We start from the raw sequence: 24,434 nt of genomic DNA on the forward strand, positions 1-24,434 counted from the left end.
CCACGCCCCCCCTTTTTTTTAAATATAACAATAAACAGTAACAAAATAAACATCATACAGTAGATTTTGCTGTGTCCAGAAATATTTTTCCTGTACCGCCAAATAATTTGCCATTTTTAAGTCGTCTTGCTCCCCCCTAAAAAAAAAAAAAAAAAAGTGACCGAAAAGTCATACAGTGCTGCCCATAATTATTCATACCCCTGGCAATTTTTTTTATTGTGGAGAAAAAAAAACATTTCTCAGCTTTTAGTTACATTTGAGCAAAAAGTGTCCAGTCCAAAATTATTCATACCCTTCACAAACTGTCACAGTGTGTGGGAAAATGCAAAGTTTTATACCATTCCAAATAGTCAAGACTGTTCTAAAGCATCCTAATTACCCTGATTAACTGGGAACAGCAGTTTTAATCAACTCAACAGGTAAAAAACATCAGCAGTTGGTTTGTGGACAGTCATGGCTAAGACAAAGGAGCTCAGTGAGGACCTGCGGCTGCGCATTGTGGCTTCTCACAAGTCAGGAAAGGGCTACAAGGCCATTTCAGAGTGGCTGCCAGTGGCTACAGTGCAAAGTATTATTAAAAAATACAAGATGTTCCGCACTGTGGAAAATCTCAGAGGACCTGGTCGGAAGCCAAAAGTGACACCTGTGCTGGTCAGTTAGAGAGGTGAAAAAGAATCCAAGTACCACCACCAAGGCCATCCTGGTGAATCTGGGCTCTGCTGGTGGCAATGTCTCAAGGCAGACAATCCAACGGACACTGCACACTGCTGGGGGTTCCACGGATGCAGACCAAGGAGCAGGGGCGTACATACAGGGGTCGCAGGGGTCGCAGTTGCGACCGGGCCCGGCACTCCAGGGGGCCCGGCCGCCTGTGGACCCCTGGCCCCGCCCTGCAGTAGTACTGTGTGTGCTAGCGCTGCGCCTGCCTGTATAATAACCCGGGCGGCCGGCCCAGGGCCCGGGGCCCACCGCCCACTGTTCCGTTCTGCAGAGCCAGGCCTACCCTCCCTTGAGTCTCCTCCCCCCGTCAGTCTCCTCCCCCCCGTCAGTCTCCTCCCCGTGCTGGTGCGGCGGTGTGGCGTGCCTAACTGTTAGGCACCGGACATGATGTTTCCCTTAGGCTGCGCAGGCGCACGACGCCGAGACGCAGCAGGGCCAGGGAGAAGAGAGCGCGCACAGAAGCCGGTGCCGACCGTCCGGATTGGAAGGAACAACTAGATAAGATTATTAAGATTTGTAAAAAAAAAAATATTAATTGGTCACTGAGCTCAGACTCAGAGTGGGGGCTGACTGGGCAATGTTACTGTCTGTATTGCCTTCATGTGTGGTAAAATACTGTATGGTTTACTGTATGGTAAAATACTTCATTGGCCTATCAATGGCTTTTAACTCTATTATATTTCTGTAGCCTGCAACCTCTGACTGCCCAGTTGAGCTGAAACTACTACACCCAACATGTTCTGGCAGTAATAGTAAATGGATATTGGTGCAATTCTGAGCTACTAGTCTATATAATACATAATGTATTATTTAGACTAGTAGCTCAGAATTGCACCAATATCCATTTACTATTACTGCCAGAACATGTTGGGTGTAGTAGTTTCAGCTCAACTGGGCAGTCAGAGGTTGCAGGCTACAGAAATATAGCAGAGTTAGGCTACTTTCACACCTGCGTTAGGTGCGGATCCGTCTGCTATCTGCACAGACGGATCTGCAACTATAATGCAAACGCTTGTATCTGTTCAGAACGGATCAGTTTGCATTATTCTTTTAAAAAAAGTCTAAGTCAAAACGGATCTGTCCTGACTTACATTGAAAGTCAATGGGGGACGGATCCGTTTTCAATTGCACCATATTGTGTCAGTGAAAATGGATCAGTCCCCATTGACTTACATTGTAAGTCAGGACGGATCCGTTTGGCTCAGCATCGTCAGGCGGAAACTAAAACGTTGCAAGCAGCCTCCAGAGCGAAATGGAGGTGGAATGGAGCCAAACAAGCGGACTCAGAAACGCCAGTGTGAAAATAGCCTAAGGCTACTTTCACACTGGCGTTTTGAATTCCGTTTGTGAGATCCGTTTCAGGGATGTCACAAACTATTCAAAACGGATCAGTTTAGCCCCAATGCATTCTGAATGGAAAAGGATCCGCTCAGAATGCATCAGTTTGGCTCAGTTCAGTTTGGCCCAGCCCTTACTTTCAATGTAAGTCAGGACGGATCCGTTTTGACTTAGACTTTTTTTTTAAAAAGAATAATGCAAACGGCGACGGAGAGGGGGCCCCATGGATCCGTTTTGCACCGGGGCCCTATGGATTGTGTGTACGCCACTGCCAAGGAGGATGCCACTTCTCCAGATAAGGCACACAAAAGCTCGCTTGGCCTTTGCAAAAGCTCCTCTGGACAAAGAAGAAGACTTCTGGTCTTCTGTGTTATGGTCATATGAAACAAAAATTGAATTGTTTGGTCACAATGATGTTTCCTTCATTTGGCGTAAAAAAGGAGAAGCCTTCAACCCAAAGAACACCATCCCCACTGTCAAACATGGTGGTGGGAACCTAATGCTTTGGGGGTGTTTTTCAGCCAATGGACCAGGGAACCTAATCACAGTAAACGGCACTATGAAAAAAGAGCAATACATGAGGATTCTGAACGACAACATCAGGCAGTCTGCAGAGAAACCTGGCCTTGGGCACCAGTGGACATTTCAGCATGACAATGACCCAAAACAGAAGAAAAATAAACGAACCAGCACCTCCATAATAGGTGAATATGAGAACGCAGGTGCACGCTACCTTGGCTGAAACACAATTGGATTAGTAGAACTACAGGTAACAGCACTCTGCTGGTCAATTGCACAAAGATATAAGCAAACACTGAAAGAATAAATACTTGGTGGTCATACTTACTGCAAATGCAGCTAGAAGCTCTTTGCGAATATAATTGATTAAAAATATTCATTTTTATATTTTATTTATTTTTCTTCCCCATTGTCACTGCCACTAGGGAGGTGGCTCCCCCTGGTGGTGAGATTGAACCGTGCACCACCAGCCCATTTACCATGTGCTTTTAATTAGGTAGCTTGTACAGCTGTATTCTACTCATACTGCAGGCTCACAACCTGGGAGAGGCATGCGTAGGATACAGCTTGGTACTACTTTGCCCAGATTGTAGGCTGTAAGCCCAGGAGAGGCATGTTAGAGAAGGACCCATCTGATTAGAAGCCACCTTGTCGTCTGGTAGATGGGCCCGAAATATTTTTGATCAATTATATTCGCAAAGAGCTTCTAGCTGCATTTGCAGTAAGTATGACCACCAAGTATTTATTCTTTCAGTGTTTGCTTATATCTTTGTGCAATTGACCAGCAGAGTGCTGTTACCTATAGTTCTACTAATCCAATGACCCAAAACACACAGCAAAAGTGGCGAAGAAATGGTTAGCAGACAACAACATTAACTTTTTGGAGTGCCCCAGCCAGAGTCCAGGCATGAATCCAATTGAGAATCTGTAAAGGGAGCTAAAGATCAGGGCGATGGCAAGAAGACCCTCCAACCTGAGATTTGGAGCTCGTTGCTAAAGATAAATGGGCAAAAATACCTGTGGAGACATGCAAAAAGCTGGTCTGCAATTATAGGAAGCGTTTGATTGCTATAATAGCCAATAAAGGCTTTTCTATTGATTATTGTGAAGGGTATGAATAATTTTGCACCGGACACTTTTTGCTCAAATGTAAATAAAAGCTGAGAAATGTTTTTTTTCCCCCACAATAATGCCTCTTGTACATCGTCTTATTATGTCATTTCCCGCCAAAAAATTACTTGCTGGTTGAATAAAAGTAACTTTAAGTCAAAATGTGCCAGGGGTTTGAATAATTATGGACAGCACTGTATGTACCCTGAAACAGAAGCAATCTATTTTAACTGCAGCCTATTCTGCAGTTTTTTACCAACATTATCATCATTCACTGTCCCCACAACCTAAGTTCCGTATCAGGGGAAAAATGCGGATGTCATCTTTGGGCCTCATGCACACGGCCGAGCCGATGCTGCCCACGTGAGTTCCGCAATTTATGCCCATAATAGAAATGCCTATTCTTGGTAGAAAAATGGACAAGAATATGACATGTTCTATTTTTTTTTTTGCGGGGCCACGTAACGGAGCAAGGGATGCGGTCAGCACATGGAGTGCTGTCCGCATCTTTTGCGGCCCCATTAAAGTCAATGGCTCCACATCCGAGCCGCATTTTTTGTGGACCCAAACAACGCTTGTGTGCATGAGGCCTTGGTCAGATTAGAACCTAGGACTGCACCATGGTAAGACAACCGAGAGATCATGCTGACTGATGAAAGCTACAATTCCACTCACTTAAAACAATCCCTTATACAGCTCTGTAGATAAAAAGATAAAAAAAAAGTTAAATATGGCGATGCAATAGTTAAACAATAGAAAATATATCAATTTGGTTTTGTCATAATCATACTGAATCTCAGAATAAGCTTGTCATGTCATAATTAGCGCATAGTGAACAGCATGAAAACAAAACCTAGTGGAACTAACTAATATGTAAAATAGCGGCTGACCCACTGATTATAGCGGAACAGGTGCTCTGTCTATATGACCTCATCCTGTCACAGTATAGTAGGTTATTTAGTATATTTGTTTATATTTGTAGAAGGCACACTTCATCTGGAATGACTCAGAGACCACACTGATCTCAAGTTATTTATTAGATATACCCCTAATAAAAATACCATAAAATATCCCAAAAAGGCCACAAATTAATAAGGAAAAATATGCAAAATATTAAGGATCAAATTATTATAGCAAAAATAAAAATAATTGTTTGATGTCCTAATGCATATTAATTTAAAATGTATCGTACATAATCACATTAACATCTCATTTTCCATCCATTTCCAACCTGACTAGATCAATGTTTATACATAAGCTTCAGTTTAAATGAACTGAGGTGTGTGTTTTCTTATAGGGTAAATTGATTGGACATATGTGATAACGAGATCGGACATATGTGGTAATACATGCTATTTATATATAATCACGAACCAAGATATCAATTCATTTTCCATCCACATCCAATATAATTAGATTGGAATCACTGTTGGTATACAAGCTAGAATGTGCGTTTCCATATAAGATGAATTAGTTGGATATTGATGGTTATAAAACACTCTTGTTTGTTTAGACAAAATGTGCCCTACTACCCAAATTCGCAAATTGAATACGCCAAAATGAAATTGTCCGTATTATCAACTATATGGTGGCACTGTGTAGTTTATCCACCTCTGGGATTTGGTAGTCCACTTTGTATCGGTGTTTATATATATGCTTTTCTATTCCCTAATCATAGTCTAGTGACTCTTAAGACCGGTGATAGTATGTCTGTAGCTTATCTTTTATTCTTATACATCCCTTCATTGATGGTAAATTTGCGAAGTTTGTGTAATTACAGTTGGTGGGCAGTGGTATGCCAAGCGTGGCATCCCACGTGGCTGTTGATGCCGTTCACCACTTACCTCCACCTTCTTTAATTGCAAGCAAGCAGTACCGCTGTTAGGATCGGGATGTTTCGCTTAGTAGCGCAGCTCTGTGTTGGCGTCCCACGAGGTGTCCGGGATCGCGCTCAGGCTGTATGCCGACTATTAGAGTTCTTATGGTTGTAAGATAGAGTATCTGTGGAGCGATCCACTGCGACTCTATTCCTCTTTAGCCTCTGCCACGGTTTCACATTCTTTGTAAGGTCTCCTGATTACACCTTTGGACCAGACGCGTTTCGGAGTCTCTCACTCCTTCCTCAGTGGCCATGGTAATCCAGGAGATCCTGCCCTTTTTGTACTTCCATGATTACAATCCCACAGAAAACCTGTACTGGACTCTTTTTTGTATCATCTTTTTGTTTAAATATATCTTCTATATACCTTATTGATTTCAAAGTCTCACATTGTCCCATAATGTTGTCTGTTTCTTATTTCTTATCATCCTTTTGATTTCAATTCAGGAAAAAACTCATTTGTTATTCTTAATTGTATATAAAATGAATGTTTTCCAACAATCATATACACAGTACAGACCAAAAGTTTGGACACACCTTCTCATTCAAAGAGTTTTCTTTATTTTCATGACTATGAAAATTGTAGATTCACACTGAAGGCATCAAAACTATGAATTAACACATGTGGAATTATATACATAACAAAAAAGTGTGAAACAACTGAAAATATGTCACATTCTAGGTTCTTCAAAGTAGCCACCTTTTGCTTTGATTACTGCTTTGCACACTCTTGGCATTCTCTTGATGAGCTTCAAGAGGTAGTCACCTGAAATGGTCTTCCAACAGTCTTGAAGGAGTTCCCAGAGATGCTTAGCACTTGTTGGCCCTTTTGCCTTCACTCTGCGGTCCAGCTCACCCCAAACCATCTCGATTGGGTTCAGGTCCGGTGACTGTGGAGGCCAGGTCATCTGGCGCAGCACCCCATTACTCTCCTTCATGGTCAAATAGCCCTTACTTTCAAAGTTTTCCCAAATTTTCGGACTGACTGACCTTTATTTCTTAAAGTAATGATGGCCACTCGTTTTTCTTTACTTAGCTGCTTTTTTCTTGTCATAATACAAATTCTAACAGTCTATTCAGTAGGACTATCAGCTGTGTATCCACCTGACTTCTCCTCAATGCAACTCATGGTCCCAATTATATTTATAAGGCAAGAAATCCCACTTATTAAACCTGACAGGGCACACCTGTGAAGTGAAAACCATTTCAGGTGACTACCTCTTGAAGCTCATCAAGAGAATGCCAAGAGTGTGCAAAGCAGTAATCAAAGCAAAAGGTGGCTACTTTGAAGAACCTAGAATATTACATATTTTCTGTTGTTTCACACTTTCTTGTTATGTATATAATTCCACATGTGTTAATTCATAGTTTTGATGCCTTCAGTGTGAATCTACAATTTTCATAGTCATGAAAATAAAGAAAACTCTTTGAATGAGAAGGTGTGTCCAAACTTTTGGTCTGTACTGTATATATTCAGTGCTGCCCATAAATATTCATACCCCAGGCAAATTTTGACCTAAAGTTACTTTTATTCAACCAGCAAGTAATTTTTTGACGGGAAATGACATAGCTGTCTCCCAAAAGAGAATAAAACGATGTACAAGAGGCATTATTGTGGGGGCGAAAAAAACATTTTTCAGCTTTTATTTTCATTTTAGCAAAAAATACAAGATGTTCCACACTGTGGAAAATCTGAAAGGACATGGTCGGAAGCCAAAAGTGACACATGTGCTGGTCAGGAGGATAGTGAGAGAGGTGAAAAAGAATCCAAGGATCACCACCAAGGCCGTCCTGGTAAATCTGGGCTCTGCTGGTGGCAATGTCTCAAGGCAGACAATCCAACGGACACTGCACACTGCTGTGTTCCATGGATGCAGACCAAGGAGGATGCCACTTCTCCAGATAAGGCACACAAAAGCTTGTTTGGCCTCTGCAAAAGCTCATCTGGACAAAGAAGAAGACTTCTGGTCTTCTGTGTTATGGTCAGATGAAACAAAGATTGAATTGTTTGGTCACAATGATGTTTCCTTCATTTGGCGTAAAAAAGGAGAAGCCTTCAACCCAAAGAACACCATCCCCACTGTCAAACATGGTGGTGGGAACCTAATGCTTTGGGGGTGTTTTTCAGCCAATGGACCAGGGAACCTATTCACAGTAAATGGCACCATGAGAAAAGAGCAATACATGAGGATTCTCAACGACAACATCAGGCAGTCTGCAGAGAAATTTGGCCTTGGGCACCAGTGGACATTTCAGCATGACAATGACCCAAAACACACAGCAAAAGTGGCGAAGAAATGGTTAGCAGACAACAACATTAACTTTTTGGAGTGGCCCAGCCAGAGTCCAGGCTTGAATCCAATTGAGAATCTGTGGAGGGAGCTAAAGATCAGGGTGATGGCAAGAAGACCCTCCAACCTGAGATTTGGAGCTCATTGCTAAAGATAAATGGGCAAAAATTCCTGTGGAGACATGCAAAAATCTGGTCTACAATTATAGGAAGCGTTTGATTGCTGTAATAGCCAATAAAGGCTTTTCTATTGATTATTGTGAAGGGTATGAATAATTTTGGACTGGACACTTTTTGCTTAAATGTAAAAAAAAGCTGAGAAATGTTTTTTTCCCAAAATAATGCCTCTTGTACCTCGTCTTATTATGTCATTTCCCGTAAAAAAAATTACTTGCTGGTTGAATAAAAGTAACTTTAAGTCAAAATTTGCCAGGGGTATGAATAATTATGGACAGCACTGTATGTACCCTGAAACAGAAGCAATCTATTTTAACGGCAGCCTATTCTGCAGTGTTTTACCAACATTATCATCATTCACTGTCCCCACAACCTAAGTTCCCTATCAGGGGAAAAATGCAGATGTCATCTTTGGGCCTCATGCACACGGCCGAGCCATGTTTTGCGGTCCGAAAATTGCGGATCCGCAAAACACTGATGCTGCCCACGTGAGTTCCGCAATTTATGCCCATAATAGAAATGCCTATTCCTGGTTGAAAAATTGACAAGAATAGGACATGTTCTATTTTTTTTTTTTTGCAGGGCCATGTAACGGAGCAAGGGATGCGGTCAGCACATGGAGTGCTGTCCGCATCTTTTGTGGCCCCATTAAAGTCAATGGCTCTACATCCGAGCCGCATTTTTTGTGGACCCAAACAACGTTTGTGTGCATGAGGCCTTGGTCAGATTAGAACCTAGGACAGCAGCATGGTAAGACAACTGAGAGATCATGCTGACTGATGAAAGCTACAATTCCACTCACTTAAAACAATCCCTTATACAGCTCTGTAGATAAAAAGATAAAAAAAGTTAAATATGATGATGCAATAGTTAAACAATAGAAAATATATCAATTTGGTATTGTCATAATTAGTGTTGAGCGCGAATATTCGAAAAGCGAATTTTTTTCGCGATTTCGCGAATATTTCGAATATAGTGCTATATATTCGTAAAAACAAATATTCATTTTATTTTTTTTTTCCACAAAATTACAGTACACATATAATTGATTGTTTCCCAAAGGTCCAAAAGCTCAGATCTTACTCACATTGCCTAGAAAGTGATTGAGGCGCGAATCTTCGTAAGGCGATTTTATTAGCGCACATGCGAATATTGGCACTTGTCCCAGAACAGAGGCAAAGGGCTTTGCATTCATACATTAGTGAATTGAGTTGCGAATCTTCGTAAGGCGATTTTATTAGCGCACAGGCGAATATCGGCACTTGTCCCAGAACAGAGGCAAAGGGCTTTGAATTCATACATTAGTGATTGAATTGAGTTGCGAATCTTCGTAAGGCGATTTTATTAGCGCACATGCGAATATCTACACTTGTCCCCAGAACAGAGAGGCAAAGGCCTGTGCATTCATATAGTATAGCACCATATTCGCGAATACTTAGAACTTCGTAAAATTCGATTTACGAATATTCATATTTTTTATTTTACTTTCCACCTTACAGATTACATTGATCTGTACTCTGTCAACTACTGTCATCACCCCCCACTGTATCTCGATTGATTCCCAAAAGTCTCACATTGCCTAGAAAGTGATTGAGGTGCGAATCTTCGTAAGGCGATTTTATTAGCGCACATGCGAATATCTACACTTGTCCCAGAACAGAGGCAAAGGGCTTTGCATTCATATATTAGTGATTGAATTGAGTTGCGAATCTTCGTAAGGCGATTTCATTAGCGCACATGCGAATTTTGCATAGCATAATATGTATTATGCGATGCGAAAATTCGAATTATCGCATATGCGAAATAATAACGAATTCGAATATTCGCGAATATTTTACGAATATTCTTTCTGATTATAGCGGAACAGGTGCTCTGTCTATATGACCTCATCCTGTCACAGTATAGTAGGCTATTTAGTATATTTGTTTATATTTGTAGAAGGCACACTTCATCTGGAATGACTCAGAGACCACACTGATCTCAAGTTATTTATTAGATATACCCCTAATTAAAATACCATAAAATATCCCAAAAAGGCTACAAATTAATAAGGAAAAATATGCAAATTATTAAGGAATAAATTATTATAGCAAAAATAAAAATAATTGTTTGATGTCCTAATGCATATTAATTTAAAATGTATCGTACATAATCATATTATCATCTCATTTTCCATCCATTTCCTACCTGACTAGATCAATGTTAATACATAAGCTTAAAGTTTAAATGAACTGTGTGTGTGTTTTCTTATAGGGTAAATTGATTGGACATATGTGATAACGAGATCGGACATATGTGGTAATACATGCTATTTATATATAATCACGAACCAAGATATCAATTCATTTTCCATCCACATCCAATATAATTAGATTGGAATCACTGTTGGTATACAAGCTAGAATGTGCGTTTCCATATAAGATGAATTAGTTGGATATTGATGGTTATAAAACACTCTTGTTTGTTTAGACAAAATGTGCCCTACTACCCAAATTCGCTAATTGAATACGCCAATATGCAACTGTCCGTATTATCAACTATATGGTGGCACTGTGTAGTTTATCCACCTCTGGGATTTGGTAGTCCACTTTGTATCGGTGTTTATATATATGATTTGCTATTCCCTAATCATAGTCTGGTGACTCTTAAGACCGGTGATATTATGTCTGTAGCTTATCTTTTATTCTTATACATCCCTTCATTGATGGTAAATTTGAGAAGTTTGTGTACTTACAGTTGGTGGGCAGTGGTATGCCAAACGTGGCATCCTACAAGGCTGTTGCTGCCGTTCACCACTTGCCTCCACCTTCTTTAATTGCAAGCAGGCAGTACCGCTGTTAGGATCGGGATGTTTCGCTTAGTAGCGCAGCTCTGTGTTGGCGTCCCACGAGGTGTCCGGGATCGCGCTCAGGCTGTATGCCGACTATTAGAGTTCTTATGGTTGTAAGATGGAGTATCTGTGGAGCGATCCACTGCGACTCTATTCCTTTTTAGCCTCTGCCACGGTTTCACATTCACGGTTTCACATTGTAAGATCTCCTGATTACACCTTTGGACCAGACGTGTTTCGGAGTCTCTCACTCCTTCCTCAGTGGCCATGTTAATCTAGGAGATACTGCCCTTTTTGTACTTCCATGATTACAATCCCATAGAAAACCTGTACTGGACTCTTTTTTGTATTATCTTTTTGTTTAAATATATCTTCTATATACCTTATTGATTTCAAAGTCCCACATTGTCCCATAATGTTGTCTGTTTCTTATTGATTATCATCCTTTTTATTTCAATTCAGGAAAAAAATCATTTGTTATTCTTAATTGTATATAAAATGTATTTTTTCCAACAATCATATGTACAGTACAGACCAAAAGTTTGGACACACCTTGATGAGCTTCAAGAGGTAGTTACCTGAAATGGTCTTCCAACAGTCTTGAAGGAGTTCCCAGAGATGCCTTCACTCTGCGGTCCAGCTCACCCCAAACCATCTCGATTGGGTTCAGGTCCGGTGACTGTGGAGGCCAGGTCATCTGGCGCAGCACCATATCACTCTCCTTCAAGGTAAAATAGCCCTTACACAGCCTGGAGGTGTGTTTGGGGTCATTGTCCTGTTGAAAAATAAATGATGGTCCAACTAAACGCAAACCAGATGGAATAGCATGCCGCTGCAAGAAGCTGTGGTAGCCATGCTGGTTCAGTATGCCTTCAATTTTGAATAAATCCCCAACAGTGTCACCAGCAAAGCACCCCCACACCATCACACCTCCTCCTCCATGCTTCACGGTGGGAACCAGGCATGTAGAGTCCACCCGTTCACCTTTTCTGTGTCGCACAAAGACACAGTGGTTGGAACCAAAGATCTCAAATTTGGACTCATCAGACCAAAGCACAGATTTCCACTGGTCTAATGTCCATTCCTTGTGTTCTTTAGCCCAAACAAGTCTCTTCTGCTTGTTGCCTGTCCTTATAAGTGGTTTCCTAGCAGATATTCTACCATGAAGGCCTGATTCACACAGTCTCCTCTTAACAGTTGTTCTAGAGATGTGTCTGCTGCTAGAACTCTGTGTGGCATTGACCTGGTCTCTAATCTGAGCTGCTGGTGACTCGGATGAACTTATCTTATGGAATAGCATGCCGCTGCAAGATGCTGTGGTTGCCATGCCGGTTCAGTATTCTACCATGAAGGCCTGATTCACACAGTCTCCTCTTAACAGTTGTTCTAGAGATGTGTCTGCTGCTAGAACTCTGTGTGGCATTGACCTGGTCTCTAATCTGAGCTGCTGTTAACCTGCGATTTCTGAGGCTGGTAACTCGGATGAACTTATCCTCCGCAGCAGAGGTGACTCTTGGTCTTCCTTTCCTGGGGCGGTCCGCATGTGAGACAGTTTCTTTCTTGATGTTTTTTGTGACTGCACTTGGGGACACTTTCAATGTTTTCCCAATTTTTCGGACTGACTGACCTTCATTTCTTAAAGTAATGATGGCCACTCGTTTTTCTTTACTTAGCTGCTTTTTTCTAGCCATAATACAAATTCTAACAGTCTATTCAGTAGGACTATCAGCTGTGTATCCACCTGACTTCTCCACAACGCAACTGATGGTCCCAACCCCATTTATAAGGCAAGAAATCCCACTTATTAAACCTGACAGGGCACACCTGTGAAGTGAAAACCATTTCAGGTGACTACCTCTTGAAGCTTATCAAGAGAATGCCAAGAGTGTGCAAAGCAGTAATCAAAGCAAAAGGTGGCTACTTTGAAGAACCTAGAATATGACATATTTTCAGTTGTTTCACACCTTTTTTTGTTATGTATATAATTCCACATGTGTTAATTCATAGTTTTGATGCCTTCAGTGTGAATCTACAATTTTCATAGTCATGAAAATAAAGAAAACTCTTTGAATGAGAAGGTGTGTCCAAACTTTTGGTCTGTACTGTACATAAAATTAAAATATCATCAATGTTTAAGTAATTATAATTATATAAAAATAGAAATAAAATTAAATTTAAATATATAAATAGAAGATTAGAATATATAGTGACCATTAAGATATATACTCACCTAAATAATTATTAGGAACACCTGTTCTATTTCTCATTAATGCGATTATCTAGTCAACCAATCACATGGCAGTTGCTTCAATGCATGTAGGGTTGTGGTCCTGGTCAAGACAATCTCCTGAACTCCAAACTGAATGTCAGAATGGGAAAGAAAGGTGGGCTACAACAGCAGAAGACCCCACCGGGTACCACTCATCTCCACTACAAATAGGAAAAAGAGGCTACAATTTGCACGAGCTCACCAAAATTGGACTGTTGAAGATTGGAAAAATGTTGCCTGGTCTAATGAGTCTTGATTTCTGTTGAGACATTCAAATAGTAGAGTCCGAATTTGGCGTAAACAGAATGAGAACATGTATCCATAATGCCTTGTTACCAGTGTGCAGGCTGGTGATAGTGGTGTAATGGAGTGGGGGATGTTTTCTGGGCACACTTTAGGCCCCTTAGTGCCAATTGGCCATCGTTTAAATGCCACAGGCTACCTGAGCATTGTTTCTGACCATGTCCATCCCTTCATGACCACCATGTACCCATCCTCTGATGGCTACTTCAAGCAGGATAATGCACCATGTCACAAAGCTCGAATCATTTCAAATTGGTTTCTTGAACATGACAATGAGTTCACTGTACTAAAATGGCCCCCACAGTCACCAGATCTCAACCCAATAGAGCATCTTTGGGATGAGGTGGAACGGGAGCTTCGTGCCCTGGATGTGCATCCCTCAAATCTCCATCAACTGCAAGATGCTATCCTATCAATATGGGCCAACATTTCTAAAGAATGCTATCAGCACCTTGTGGAATCAATGCCACGTAGAATTAAGGCAGTTCTAAAGGCAAAAGGGGGTCCAACACCGTATTAGTATGGTGTTCCTAATAATTCTTTAGGTAAGTGTATAATCACAATAAGTGATGTTTCCATATAGGTCCTTAACCATTTATCTATATTTTACTGAATTCTTATATTTATCCTTCTTTTTCCTTTTCTTTTTGTATACCCTTCTTCCTTACTTTATCTTACTGTATTCGTTTTTCTGTTTTTTCTTGCAAATTTCCTAAAGACTTTTTTCACATTGGTTTTTCTTACAATCACATGTTCATCAGAGGTTGGAAATTCTGCAGAGAAATTTAGAAATAATATCAGGGAAGGAACACAATGGCGAGGAACACATAGAGTCAGAAGATGGGAAGAAAAAGATAGACAAATACGAGAAAATAAAAATAAAATGTTGAGGTGAGATACACGGTACCAGTCACTAATAAATTTAAAAAATTGTCAAACCATAATTTTTTAGACAGGACTCCACCACATCACAATTCACAAAGTTGAGGGATACTGTCCCTCAATCACCCGAACAAAATTATCGTCAAATAGCACCTATGAGTAGTGTTAGACGAACATTGGCCGGGACGGTTCGCAAACGTGATCAAATGTTCGCGAATTACAAGTTTGCGTCGGGCCCCATTCACTTTAATGGCAGGCGAACCTGAAAAACCGTCAGCTCATATTTGCAGCCAATAAATACTTAGTAGAAGTGTACAAATAGTCCCACAACATGGACAGTGACATACTAGAGGGGGATCAATGACAAAAATTCCAACTAAAAATATGTATCTTAATCAGGGGACATTTTTATGCGTCTTAAAGGGAAATTCTCTGAAGTGTGTCCTTCTGGAGCCTAGAATTTTTTATTTTAGGCCACAGGAGTACGGGCCTTAAAAATTAGGCAATCACCTGACGTAAAATAAATTGTGATTATGTGGCTCGAGGTACATTATTCGTTCACTTAATAACAATTTTACTGTGGCCCACTTTTTTTCCCCACTTTTTCTAGGGGGCAACTGGTATATCACACCAGTAGAAATTATCTGTCCCAAAGTCGTTTGTAACTATCTGTAGCTGAGGTAACGCAGCAAAACCGCAAAAAAAATGCTGCACTACCCAAATGTACTATATAGAAAGTATATAATTGGTATATAACACCCCTGCTTCAATCAGTTTTTTCAGGGGGCAACTAGTATATCACACCAGTAGAAATTATTTGTTCCAATAGCGTTTGTTCCTCTGTCTAGCTGCGGTATCGCAGCAGAACCGCACACAACTGCTGCACAATACAAATGCACTATAATATACTTTCTATGTTAGAACGTATATTATAAGTATATCACAACTATTGATAGCACAACTAGACCAGTCCTTAAAGTACCTATTAGCTAGCGTTTGGTGTTCCTAACAGTCTGTCCCTGCTCCACACAGCAACCTCTCCCTACACTGGAAAAACACTGAATGTAAAATGGCTGCCAGATCAAGTTTATTTATAATGTAGGGGGTGCGTCCATGTGCTGAAACGTCTCAATTGGCTGTCCTGTACCATCTTATGGATGTGTAATGGGACAAAGTTCTTCACAATGTAAAAGAATATGGCGCTGGCGGGCATCGCCATATGTTCACCCGTTCGGCAAATCGCGAACGAGCAAAGTTCGCCGCAAAACGACCACCGGGCGAACCGCAAGGCCATCTCTACCTATGAGACATCAGTACAACTTGCGACACAGGTACGAGAATCACAAACGAGTAAAAAAACAGGACACATCAACAGAGAATCGCACATACGGAACACGCACCAACATTTAACACTTCATCACACACAGGGGACAACACAGAGACACTATCAACAGGAACCTTACGAAATAGGATGAAAAAGACACAGAGAGGACAGAGAAAAAAAAAACAACTACAAACAGTAGAAAAAAACAACTGAGGAGAATTCTATAGTCAACCTAAGCACTGTCACATTAACTGAGGCACAGGTAAAACTATTAAATAAGGGATTGAAATTCGCACCTACAGTGAGATTAAATTAATTTGATACATATATATAGAAATATAAAAGTTCATCTGAAAATTATGTTTAAGGAAATATATATTTTTAAATACCATAATAATAGACAAACCGGAAAATCAACAATATAAACATACAGAGTTAAAACAAAATACTAAAATGTATCCCCGACAGGAGATAGGAGATGAAATAGCCACATTCCGTAAATGCATTAATAGCCACATTCCGTAAATGCATTAAAGATGCGCTAATAAGAAGGAATAATCTCACAATAAAAGAAGTTCAAGCCATAAAACAATTACAGAAACAAGAAAACATAAATATTCGACCAGCTATCAGATGAGACCACATATAAGAAATTAAAAGGAGAGTTTAATAAAACACTCATGGAATACTGTAATAAAGGTTTGGAGAGAAATATACTTTTGGAGAGAGAACATACCGGTAAGTTTATATTGGGAACACAACAGAGATTGCCGGTATTCTACTGCATTCATAAAAAATACATAAAAACTTGAAAGAACCACCTGGTCGACCAATTATTTCAGGCATAGGATCATTTACGTCCAATTTATCACAATATATTGATAGAATTCTACAACCAATAGTAAAGAATTGAATATAGAAGGTAGTAACTGGCACTCAACCTTTGACACAATGCATTAGTGTTCTAAGGATATAGATAATTCAATTTATTTGCAAAGTAAAACATTTCAATAAATACTAGTAATACGTGTATAATGTTTCATACAATAATGCCATGAATAAAATTGCATATAAAAAAATCGCATTGGTAAAATCGTATGAATAAAATCACAATAAAATCGCACACCAACATAAATTGTAGTTCCAATTTCTAAGGCCTATGGATGAGAATTAAATGGACCTCTCACTCGATAGTTTCCTTAGTAGAGCAGACAAAATCCATAGTTCATATGGCTACAGTAGACAGTATTGATTTGAATAGGCAGTTGTTTGAGAAAACAATATACTTTGAGAAAATTCCTTGAGTTGATATAATAGATGCTAAGGTGCTAGAAAGTAACTTGTTCGGATAATAGAAATCGATAGTAACTGACTGTCAGTCTGTACCTCTGCTACTACGTGGCGTCCCATGGAGCGGTCAGTATCCGACCTGTTTTACCTCCCTCCTGTAGATGACTCTGGCCGTGATATTTCGTCGTCCAGATACAATACCCTGCGTGATCCTGGAGGTGTCAACTCAGTATCCCACCTAATCAGATAAGTTAGTTTCCTGCTGTACGGTCGAGTCTTGGGTATCAGAGGTGGTGTAAAAGTTTGTGGAAAAGAAGCGCTTCTATTTGTTAGATGTTTTATCCATAAAAGTCGAGAGTAGGTCCTGCGATATGGGAATCGAAACCATACGCGTTTCGAAGTGTATGCTCACTCCTTCATCAGTGGTCATCTGTTTCACCATACCTTGCCTACTCTTATAGGTCGCTAATTGATCACCTGAAGTCCTGGGTGATTTATAATGTCCGTCCTGGATCACATATTTTTGTCTGAATAACTTAATTATTGTCCATATTTTAAAGTTATTTTTCAAAATTCCTCTATAGGGGGTGTAGTTCGCAATAATTGGCAGCCTCATGCAAAAAAAACGCATGGTGTGTTTTTGGTGCGTTTTCTATGCGTTTTCCCATTTTTGAATAGTTTCTTGCTTGCCAATATTATATTTACTCATTTTTCGAGAGAGAGAGTCATTATATAGACATTGATTATTACAGTATAAATATTTACAATATAACTACTCCAATCATATATAAATAATTTATAAATAATTTGGTGTGCAGTTTGTATAAATCATAAAAATATGTATGAAAATCTAATAAAGAATTGCTTGTAAAAAAAACTTTTATAAAAAAAATTCTTTATAAAAACTTCTGTATAAAAGTAAAAATAAGAGTGAAATATAGCTATAAGAATATATAAAAAATATATTAGAATGTCTTGCTATCGTCATGGATACCCGCATGAATCTTTTCTGTATTTTTCAAAGTGATGATTTATTGAAGAAGGTATAGGGACGGCGGCCTCACTCCAAGGGAAAATCGGAGAGCTGAGTCAAACAGCTAACTGACGATTCTCCGTCGGAGTGGGGCAGCCGTCCAGATCTATAAAAAGCCAAACAGTTCAATTTCTGCGTTGAGACCTCCTGGTAAAAGTGTATTGAACTCAAATATTTTCCTAGATTCTAAATAGAACATCCGACTAATATGGTCTCCACCTCTCCAATGCTTTTTTACTTGTTTAAGTGCTGCAAAGGTCATTCCTTTTGGGTCTTGATTATGACATTGTTTAAAATGCTGAGATAATGATTATTTCTCATAACTAGGGATGAGCGAACCCGAACTGTATAGTTCGGGTTCGTACCGAATTTTGGGGTGTCCGTGACATGGACCCGAACCCGGACATTTTCGTAAAAGTCCGGGTTCGGGTTCGGTGTTCGTCGCTTTCTTGGCGCTTTTTGAAAGGCTGCAAAGCAGCCAATCAACAAGCGTCATACTACTTGCCCCAAGAGGCCGTCACAGCCATGCCTACTATTGGCATGGCTGTGATTGGCCAGTGCAGCATGTGACCCAGCCTCTATTTAAGCTGGAGTCACATAGCGCCGCACGTCACTCTGCTCTGATCAGTATAGGGAGAGGTTGCAGCTGCGACAGTAGGGCGAGATTAGGCAGTGATTAACTCCTTCAAAAGACTTCATTCATTGATCGATCTGCAGCTGTGGATGATTGAACTGCTGCTATTAAATTGCTCACTGTTTTTAGGCTGCCCAGAGCGTTTTTCATTCACTTTTTTCTGGGGTGATCGGCGGCCATTTTGTGTCTTGTGGTGCGCCAGCACAAGCTGCCACCAAGTGCATTTAACCCTCAATGGTGTGGTTGTTTTTTGGCTATATCCTACATCAGGGTTAAGCTGTCACACCAAGTGCATTTAACCATCAATAGTGTGGTTATTTTTTGGCCATATACTACATCAGGGGCAAGCTGTCACCAAGTGCATTTAACCCTCAATAGTGTGGTTGTTTTTTGGCTATATCCTACATCAGGGTCAAGCTGTCACACCAAGTGCATTTAACCATCAATAGTGTGGTTATTTTTTGGCCATATACTACATCAGGGGCAAGCTGTCACCAAGTGCATTTAACCCTCAATAGTGTGGTTGTTTTTTGGCTATATCCTACATCAGGGTGAAGCTGTCACACCAAGTGCATTTAACCATCAACAGTGTGGTTATTTTTTGGCCATATACTACATCAGGGGCAAGCTGTCACCAAGTGCATTTAACCCTCAATAGTGTGGTTGTTTTTTGGCTATATCCTACATCAGGGTCAAGCTGTCACACCAAGTGCATCTAACCATCAATAGTGTGGTTATTTTTTGGCCATATACTACATCAGGGGCAAGCTGTCACCAAGTGCATTTAACCCTCAATAGTGTGGTTGTTTTTTGGCTATATCCTACATCAGGGTGAAGCTGTCACACCAAGTGCATTTAACCATCAATAGTGTGGTTATTTTTTGGCCATATACTACATCAGGGGCAAGCTGTCACCAAGTGCATTTAACCATCAATAGTGTGGTTGTTTTTTGGCTATATCCTACATCAGGGTCAAGCTGTCACACCAAGTGCATTTAACTATCAATAGTGTGGTTATTTTTTGGCCATATCCCAGTCTAATTCTGACTGTAAATGTATACCTGTCACCCAGCGCCTAAATAATAGGCCTCAAATTTATAGTCATCCAAATCTGTCATTATTGCTGTAGCTGGTCAAGTTATTTAGTGTCCGTCAAAGCACAGTTTTTGTTCTGGGTTGAAATACAATTCCCAATTTTGCAATTTCCTAATTTAGTGGTTTCTGCTGTATCAGACCTACATTAAATCTATCCCTAAAAGGGTATATAAGATTCAAGGTGCAGATAGGGTCATTCTCAATAACTTCACACACACGCTACTGTGCATATCCCAGTCTAATTCTGTCTGTAAACGTATACCTGTCACCCAGCGCCTAAATAATAGGCCTCAAATTTATAGTCAGCTAAATCTGTGGTTACTGCTGTGCCTGTATTAGTGTAATACGGTACCTAAATAGATAGCCAGATAGTGTTAGGTGTCTGTAAAAAAAGGCCTGAATTTGAATTCAATACATTGGGCCAAATAATATTTTTGTTGTTGTGGTGAACGATAACAATGAGGAAAACATCTAGTAAAGGACGCAGACATGGTCGTGGTGGTGTTAGTGGACCCTCTGGTGCTGGGAGACGACGTGGCCGTTCTGCCACAGCCACACGTCCTAGTGTACCAACTACCTCGGGTCCCAGTAGCCGCCATAATTTACAGCGATATTTGGTGGGTCCCAATGCCGTTCTAAGGATGGTAAGGCCTGAGCAGGTACAGGCATTAGTCAATTGGGTGGCCGACAGTGGATCCAGCACGTTCACATTATCTCCCACCCAGTCTTCTGCAGAAAGCGCACAGATGGCGCCTGAAAACCAAGCCCATCAGTCTGTCACATCACCCCCATGCATACCAGGGAAACTGTCTGAGCCTCAAGTTATGCAGCAGTCTCTTATGCTGTTTGAAGACTCCGCTGGCAGGGTTTCCCAAGGGCATCCACCTAGCCCTTCCCCAGCGGTGGAAGACATAGAATGCACTGACGCACAACCACTCATGTTTCCTGATGATGAGGACATGGGAATACCACCTCAGCATGTCTCTGATGATGACGAAACACAGGTGCCAACTGCTGCGTCTTTCTGCAGTGTGCAGACTGAACAGGAGGTCAGGGATCAAGACTGGGTGAAAGACGATGCAGGGGACGATGAGGTCCTAGACCCCACATGGAATGAAGGTCGTGCCACTGACTTTCACAGTTCGGAGGAAGAGGCAGTGGTGAGACCGAGCCAACAGCGTAGCAAAAGAGGGAGCAGTGGGCAAAAGCAGAACACCCGCCGCCAAGAGACTCCGCCTGCTACTGACCGCCGCCATCTGGGACCGAGCACCCCAAAGGCAGCTTCAAGGAGTTCCCTGGCATGGCACTTCTTCAAACAATGTGCTGACGACAAGACCCGAGTAGTTTGCACGCTGTGCCATCAGAGCCTGAAAAGAGGCATTAACGTTCTGAACCTTAGCACAACCTGCATGACCAGGCACCTGCATGCAAAGCATGAACTGCAGTGGAGTAAACACCTTAAAAGCAAGGAAGTCACTCAGGCTCCCCCTGCTACCTCTTCTGCTGCTGCCGCCTCGGCCTCTTCTGCTGCTGCCGCCTCGGCCTCTTCCTCCGCCTCTGGAGAAACGTTGGCACCTGCCGCCCAGCAAACAGGGGATGTACCACCAACACCACCACCACCTCCGTCACCAAGCATCTCAACCATGTCACACGGCAGCGTTCAGCTCTCCATCTCACAAACATTTGAGAGAAAGCGTAAATTCCCACCTAGCCACCCTCGATCCCTGGCCCTGAATGCCAGCATTTCTAAACTACTGGCCTACGAAATGCTGTCATTTAGGCTAGTGGACACAGACAGCTTCAAACAGCTCATGTCGCTTGCTGTCCCACAGTATGTTGTTCCCAGCCGGCACTACTTCTCCAAGAGAGCCGTGCCTTCCCTGCACAACCAAGTATCCGATAAAATCAAGTGTGCACTGCGCAACGCCATCTGTGGCAAGGTCCACCTAACCACAGATACGTGGACTAGTAAGCACGGCCAGGGACGCTATATCTCCCTAACTGCACACTGGGTAAATGTAGTGGCAGCTGGGCCCCAGGCGGAGAGCTGTTTGGCGCACGTCCTTCCACCGCCAAGGATCGCAGGGCAACATTCTTTGCCTCCTGTTGCCACCTCCTCCTACTCAGCTTCCTCCTCCTCTTCTTCCACCTGCTCATCCAGTCAGCCACAAACCTTCACCACCAATTTCAGCACAGCCCGGGGTAAACGTCAGCAGGCCATTCTGAAACTCATATGTTTGGGGGACAGGCCCCACACCGCACAGGAGTTGTGGCGTGGTATAGAACAACAGACCGACGAGTGGTTGCTGCCGGTGAGCCTCAAGCCCGGCCTGGTGGTGTGCGATAATGGGCGAAATCTCGTTGCAGCTCCGGGACTAGCCGGTTTGACGCACATCCCTTGCTTGGCGCATGTGCTGAATTTGGTGGTGCAGAAGTTCATTCACAACTACCCTGACATGTCAGAGCTGCTGCATAAAGTGCGGGCCGTCTGTTCGCGCTTCCAGCGTTCACATCCTGCCGCTGCTCGCCTGTCTGCGCTACAGCGTAACTTCGGCCTTCCAGCTCACCGCCTCATATGCGACGTGCCCACCAGGTGGAACTCCACCTTGCACATGCTGGACAGACTGTGCGAGCAGCAGCAGGCCATAGTGGAGTTTCAGCTGCAGCACGCACGGGTCAGTCGCACTGCGGAACAGCACCACTTCACCACCAATGACTGGGCCTCCATGCGAGACCTGTGTGCCCTGTTGCGCTGTTTCGAGTACTCCACCAACATGGCCAGTGGCGATGACGCCGTTATCAGCGTTACAATACCACTTCTATGTCTCCTTGAGAAAACACTTAGGGCGATGATGGAAGAGGAGGTGGCCCAGGAGGAGGAGGAGGAAGAGGGGTCATTTTTAGCACTTTCAGGCCAGTCTCTTCGAAGTGACTCAGAGGGAGGTTTTTTGCAACAGCAGAGGCCAGGTTCAAATGTGGCCAGCCAGGGCCCACTACTGGAGGACGAGGAGGACGAGGATGAGGAGGAGGTGGAGGAGGATGAGGATGAAGCATGGTCACAGCGGGGTGGCACCCAACGCAGCTCGGGCCCATCACTGGTGCGTGGCTGGGGGGAAACGCAGGACGATGACGATACGCCTCCCACAGAGGACAGCTTGTCCTTACCCCTGGGCAGCCTGGCACACATGAGCGACTACATGCTGCAGTGCCTGCGCAACGACAGCAGAGTTGCCCACATTTTAACGTGTGTGGACTACTGGGTTGCCACCCTGCTGGATCCCCGGTACAAAGACAATGTGCCCACCTTACTTCCTGCACTGGAGCGTGATAGGAAGATGCGCGAGTACAAGCGCACGTTGGTAGACGCGCTACTGAGAGCATTCCCAAATGTCACAGGGGAACAAGTGGAAGCCCAAGGCCAAGGCAGAGGAGGAGCAAGAGGTCGCCAAGGCAGCTGTGTCACGGCCAGCTCCTCTGAGGGCAGGGTTAGCATGGCAGAGATGTGGAAACGTTTTGTCAACACGCCACAGCTAACTGCACCACCACCTGATACGCAACGTGTTAGCAGGAGGCAACATTTCACTAACATGGTGGAACAGTACGTGTGCACACCCCTCCACGTACTGACTGATGGTTTGGACCCATTCAACTTCTGGGTCTCTAAATTGTCCACATGGCCAGAGCTAGCCTTTTATGCCTTGGAGGTGCTGGCCTGCCCGGCGGCCAGCGTTTTGTCTGAACGTGTATTCAGCACGGCAGGGGGCGTCATTACAGACAAACGCAGCCGCCTGTCTACAGCCAATGTGGACAAGCTGACGTTCATAAAAATGAACCAGGCATGGATCCCACAGGACCTGTCCATCCCTTGTGCAGATTAGACATTAACTACCTCCCCTTAACCATATATTATTGTACTCCAGGGCACTTCCTCATTCAATCCTATTTTTATTTTCATTTTACCATTATATTGCGAGGCAACCCAAAGTTGAATGAACCTCTCCTCTGTCTGGGTGCCGGGGCCTAAATATATGCCAATGGACTGTTCCAATGTTGGGTGACGTGAAGCCTGATTCTCTGCTATGACATGCAAACTGATTCTCTGCTGACATGAAGCCAGATTCTCTGTTACGGGACCTCTCTCCTCTGCCTGGGTGCCTGGGCCTAAATATATGACAATGGACTGTTACAGTGGTGGCTGACGTGAAGCCTGATTCTCTGCTATGACATGCAGACTGATTCTCTGCTGACATGAAGCCAGATTCTCTGTTACGGGACCACTCTCCTCTGCCTGGGTGCCTGGGCCTTAATATATGACAATGGACTGTTACAGTGGTGGCTGACATATAGCCTGATTCTCTGCTATGACATGCAAACTGATTCTCTGCTGACATGAAGCCAGATTCTCTGTTACGGGACCTCTCTCCTCTGCCTGGGTGACTGGGCCTAAATATATGACAATGGACTGTTACAGTGGTGGCTGACGTGAAGCCTGATTCTCTGCTATGACATGCAAACTGATTCTCTGCTGACATGAAGCCAGATTCTCTGTTATGGGACCTCTCTCCTCTGCCTGGGTGCCTGGGCCTAAATATATGACAATGGACTGTTACAGTGGTGGCTGACGTGAAGCCTAATTCTCTGCTATGACATGCAGACTGATTCTCTGCTGACATGAAGCCAGATTCTCTGTTACGGGACCTCTCTCCTCTGCCTGGGTGCCTGGGCCTAAATATATGACAAT

Source organism: Bufo gargarizans, chromosome 1 (assembly GCF_014858855.1).
Source record: "Bufo gargarizans isolate SCDJY-AF-19 chromosome 1, ASM1485885v1, whole genome shotgun sequence".
Lineage (NCBI taxonomy): Eukaryota > Metazoa > Chordata > Amphibia > Anura > Bufonidae > Bufo > Bufo gargarizans.